Below are 6,000 nucleotides of genomic sequence, written 5' to 3'. Positions count from 1 at the left end.
TACGACACTCCCCTGCGGCACACCTGAAATCACTCTTACTTCGGATGACTTCTCTCCATTGAGAATGACATGCTGCATTCTGTTATCTAGGAACTCTTGAATCCAATCACACAATTGGTCTGCATAGTCCATATGCTCTTTCTTTGTTGATTCCGAAAAGCAAACAATACAAAGAAAACAACATACGACAGCCAGTGAGCAACTTTGTAATCAATAACAGCCAGATCAGTAATCGCCAGTGCTGCGCTTTCTATGAAGGAAACAAATACAGTCAATTCGAATATTACGCCGAAACAAGTGATTAGATTCGGTGGTTCTGAGCGACTGGTGTATATTTCCACCCGGCTGACTACCATCAACGGAAACGAACTGCCGACAGCAGCACGCAGCAGAAGAGCAGTTGACACTGTAAGTGGTTTTCGCCCTGATTTGAAAAAAGCTCTTTTGCCGTAGAACATCTTGCGGTATTGTTATAAAGCCGTTCACACTATCCCTGTAATCGTTCTTCTGCTCGTTAATCCTCTTCGTCTCCTAAAGTCCAAGACTGCAATTGCAGTTTCTAATGGTCGACACCCTGACATTTCTCTTACGATAATCCAAGGTTAGAATTAACTCTTCACTACTAACTCTTGCACAACCACATGAATTGTGTATGTGTGTGTGTGTGTGTGTGTGTGTGTGTGTTTGTTTGTTTACATAACAGACATCAGTCGTATATGCCTACTTTTCAGTGTTACCGTGACAGATCCATGATGTTTACCACAGTGCCGTTAATGGACGAGGGACGTTGCACTGCACCGGGCGATAAGCTGGAAATTTGCATCGGTCGGGGACCTTGTCCGCATGGACGAAACGCAGGCGCGCTAGCTCTGTGTGTAAGGTCAGAGGGCCCGCTGACTTCAGTAATAAAATAAATCGAGGGAAGTATTCAACGATGAACTTCAAGGCGTGTCATCTGATGTACGCCCAAACCAAAGTCGGCAAAGAATGACGAACAATGTGAACAAAAAGAAGAAGAAGAAGAAACGGTTAAGGAAATCATTCGTGGGAAGCGGTAAATATGTGTTTTCAACCTTCACCACTGCATTTCCACGGTGCCCCGTGGCGCTAAAAGTCACCAGTTTTCTACCAGACATTTCCCTTTCCTTGCCATTTCACTATTTCGAATAAAACGGATGAAAGTTTACAAAATTAGCGCATTTCGCTTCACTTACACGTTATCCTTCTAGCTACATCATCCCTTTTTTCTTGAAACGAAGTTAGAATTAAGTTTTTTCATCATACGTTGCACTCATTCAGAACAGAAATTTACACGAATAGAGACCATAAATTAAACACATTATTATAGTTTGTTCCCACTTTTACGTCGACATAGACAATATGCCATGCGATAAAATGAGATCACAATAGAATGGGACACTTATACAGACAAAAATTTTTAATCAGGCGAACATCCGGAATTTAAAAAAATACGCTTCAGTTGCCACTAATTTTTGTTTTTTATACGACTGGTTTTGAAGAAAAAAGCTTCATCTTCAGTTGCCACTAAATCATTATGGAAACGTAAATGTGTGATGGTCGGGCAGGCAGGCGACGTGTTTGCTGGTCGTGTGCTTCTATGCGTTTGTTTTACGTGGGTGTGAACGCCATGACTGACTGGCAGGAGCATCAGACGTTTACACCGAGGTGACAAGTAATGGGATATTGGTACACACATATAAAGGTTTCGGTGGTATCGCGTACACGACGTCTCAAAGGGTAGTGTATTTGCTGTCATTTGTACTCAGATGATTCACGTGAAATGGTTTTTGAAGGCGTAATGGCACTTGGAGCTAGACGAATGGGAAGACTCATTTTGTATATAGTTAGGGCATTCAGTATTCCTAGATCAACAGTGTGAAGAGTGTGCCAAGGAAACCAAATTTCAGTGATTACCTCTCACCACTGGCATCGCAGTGGCTGGCGGCCTTAACGACTGAAAGCAGTGGCGTTTGCGTAAAAGTGTCAGTCCTAACAGACAGTCAACACTGCGCGAAATAACCGCTGAAATCAACGTGGGACGTAGGACGAACGTATCCGTTGAGATATTGCGGTAAAATTTGGCGTAATGGGCTATGGCAGCAGACAACCGACGCGAGTGTCTGCTAACAGAGTGACATCGTTTGCAGCACCGGTCCTCGGATCGTGACCATATCTGCTGGACCCTACATGACTGGAAAACAGTGGTTAGATGAGTGTCAGTTTCTGTTGGCAAGAGCTGATGGTAGGGCTCGAGTGTGGCGCAGACCAACAAACTAAAGTTGTGAACAGGACACTGTGCAAGCAGGTGGTGCCTCCACAATAGTATGGACTGCGTTTACATGGGATGGACTGCGTCCTCTGGTACCACAGAACCGGTCATTGACTGGAAATTATTATGTTCGGCTACTTGGAAGCCATACGCAGCCATTCGTGGACTTAACCGGCCGGAGTGGCCGTGCGGTTCTAGGCACTACAGTCTGGAACCGAGCGACCGCTGCGGTCGCAGGTTCGAATCCTGCCTCGGGCATGGATGTGTGTGATGTCCTTAGGTTAGTCAGGTTTAAGTAGTTCTAAGTCTAGGGGACTGATGATCTCAGAAGTCCCATAGTAATTAGAGCCATTTGAACTACTTGAGTCCATGCCATGACGAGTTGCGACTTTTGTCTCCTCATTGTTAGTTTCCATAACTATTTGATGTCAACTGACGATGGAGCTTTACGCTCAGAACCATATTGCGTATTAACCGGAAATTACTGGCCACTGCTGCGGATTTAGAAATAAATATTCAGTTATATGTTACCATTAATACGATTGAGGCAATGGTTTTTTTTCTCTCATATTTCGTTTGTGGGATTCTCGGTTGTTGCTGTAACAGCAGCGCCGCCTGCTGCCGCTGCCTGCTGTTTTGTGTAGCGTATTAACGCATGCTGCAGTTCAGCCCATCTGAGTACCCACTTCCTCGCGTGTGCAGGCACAACGACCTGGCGTGGAACGTGCGCCTCTACTGCCGCGGCCGGCTGTCGGCCGTCAACCTGACGGAGGACCTGCGCCGCGTCGAGCCGTGGGCCAGCAGCGCCTGGTCGCACACCGACCTGCCCCGGCTGCGGCGCGGGCTCGTCGGCGCACAGGTCAGTACCGCGGGCTGCCTACCGCTCACCGCCGGACGTCTCTGCCAGTGCGCTGAAACAACGGCCGCGGGTCGCGCGTCACTAGGTCCTCTAATACCGGCTTCTGCAGCAAGATGCGAGTTTCGTTAAAAGTACCACTCGGGACGGCATTCAGACAAGACGTCTTCTTCTCTGTTGTGGCGCAGGGCAGGTGGATTGGGGCGCTGGCCAGGGGCTGGGCAGGCGCGGGGTCCAATTTAACAATTAATTTATTAAACCCAAAATAATGGTTAGCAATAAGCAGAATTAGGAAAAACAGATCGAGTGCTGAGCAGATTTGCTGTTTGAAGTCCATATTAAGGACACGTCAAAGTACCAACACATACATCACCCTTGTGGATCTCAAGAAGACGTACAACTCTGTCGACAGGCGAACCGTTTTAGACACTTTATAATAGCTCACGGTAAACAGGAAGTTTAAAGAACTAATATGCCAGTAACTCACAGACACAGCATCACAGGTTAAGTTTCTCGGTGATATGTCTGATGCTTTTGCAGTATGTACATGCGTTCGATAAGGGGATGACCTCTCCCGGCTTCTGTTTAACACTGTATTAGAGAAACTCATCAGACAATGAGGGAAAGAAGTCGAGGTTAAAATACCGGGACCTCTGGACAGAAACTAAAAGACAAGTGCCGGCCTGGTAGCCGAGCGGTTCTAGGCACTACAGTCTGAAACCGCGCGACCGCTACGGTCGCAGGTTCGAATTCGGCCTCGGGCATGGATGTGTGTGATGTCCTTAGGTTAGTTAGGTTCACGTAGTTCTAAGTTCTAGGGGACTGATGACCTCAGCCGTTGAGTCCCATAGTGCTCAGAGCAATTTGAACCATTATTGAAAGACAAGTGCCTAGCACTTATATGACATCTCCGAAAGAACAGACACCAAGCATTCATACAATTGATTCATCTCGATGGACTATGAATGCACAATCTTCATTACGGATGCACATTTACGTTCGACCTCCAGCGGGAATCTAAAATTAGTGGGCCTGGAGGACATGGACAGTAAGTGTATATGTGGCGCTAGGCGGGAATGTGGGTCGGTCGGGGAGCATGTCGAGATAGTGCGCGCATTTTCATATCAAATGAGAAGACTCACTTGATTGAAAATTTACGTGAAAAGAATTAGAAAATCTCCACTATAAAAGAAATATGGGATAAATTTACGTGTGTCTTCTTTTGAATATGTCGGAGAAATCACAGTACCATATCGACTACATTTAGAAATAGCCACCAAACTCCAGAAAGCGAAGAGAATAACACGAAATTACTACAATATACGAGTGATGTCTCGTAGCGAGTGATATCTCGTAACGCGAAAATTTGGCATTACAAGACAGTTGCCTTACCTGTAGCACTATATGCATCATAAACATCCTCAGGGGGCCATTCAAAAGTTCAAATTGCATGGTGAGGCCGAATAACTATAAGAAAAATTTATGGTCCCATTATTACAATTATCATACGGATTTCAAGAAAAGCTACGGACCTATACACTGCATTAGACAAGTTCACTGATACAGTACATAGAAGACGCTTGAAAATCGATGGTAACACCTACAGAATGGGTACTAGCTTAACAGAAAAAATCTACTTAATATAATAAATTCAAGAAAGTTACAACTTACTTGGTTAGAAGAAGTTCATCAGGACTTACGAGAAATAAAAGCCACAGGAGATACCATCAGTTAATCCAAAGTCTTCGGATTCCTAGTTGCAAATATTCGCAGAGTAAGCTGAAACACACACTGGAAAATAGTGGACAGAGGAACGCAAGAAGAAACACAACGAATCCATAAACAGAGTCTGGGGAGAGAACAAGACAATGAAGCTTTCAGACCCAGCTAACAAGCTCACACACGCTCTCTAAGTAGGCATAACCAAGAATGAGAAAGAACGAGAACGAAAATACATCTGGACTACAGAATAATAAATATTTTAATTATCACATGACATGCATTATGAGTTTTTAAATCACAAGAACAACTATTCACATACTACATATCACGATTTCAACACAGATCTGAAGCATAATGTAACACAAATGACAACATCTACAGGCAAATACCAGTGCGTTTTATGTACTTTCTCACTACTCGTTACAGACAAGCAATCTTCGAAAAGACCCATGTAGATACTTTCGGGACATGATCTTACAACATGTACAACCGTCTACCATACCGCCCCACATCACAAGATTTTTCCCCACTCGTGGACAGTGTCTGCACATATTCCGTGGGCCGTTCGGATGCGGTTCAGGTTAGTCCAAATTGCCAGAGGCTGCTCAAATCCGAGGTCTCTCTCCTGGATATATGGCAGCTTCAGTCATTTTGGAAGAAGACAGTTTTGGTGCCAACAGCCTATCCATTCATTGGTGGCACTAAATTCATTTCCAGTAAAGAAAACAAAATAGAATGATCGTGTGGCATTGATGGCCGGAAGGCCCCATCCGGAGAACTTCGGCCACCGAGTTGCAAGTCTTATTTCAGGTGACGCCACACTGGGCGACTTGCTCGTCGCTGATGATGAAAGGATTATGAGGGCAACAGAACACCAAGAGCGGAGAAAATCTCCATTGGGCACGGGGCCGCCGCAAACACGTTGCCGTTACCTTTGTTTTACATCTTGTTCGTCATTCTTCGTCGTATTTGGTCGTAGCGGACGTCACAAGGCATCCGTTGATGTTAGTTGTTGGTCCTTTCAGTCAGTTTCTTGTTACAGATACTAGCCAGGTCTCTTATCGAACACGCTGAGCTACCGTGCCGGCATTCAGCTAAGCATGCGGACTTCCCGTAAGAATCATGGCTACGA

General features: G+C 45.2%; 1 pseudogene; it reads left to right on the top strand.

Annotated features, from left to right (window-relative positions):
• The first annotated feature begins 2,945 nt into the window (after positions 1–2,945).
• Positions 2,946–6,000, top strand: part of LOC126252496 (dipeptidase 1-like) — a 59,494-nt pseudogene continuing 56,439 nt past the window's right edge.

The sequence above is a fragment of the Schistocerca nitens genome, chromosome 4 (assembly GCF_023898315.1).
Source record: "Schistocerca nitens isolate TAMUIC-IGC-003100 chromosome 4, iqSchNite1.1, whole genome shotgun sequence".
Classification (NCBI taxonomy): Eukaryota; Metazoa; Arthropoda; class Insecta; order Orthoptera; family Acrididae; genus Schistocerca; species Schistocerca nitens.
This window is presented reverse-complemented; position numbering and strand designations above follow the sequence as displayed.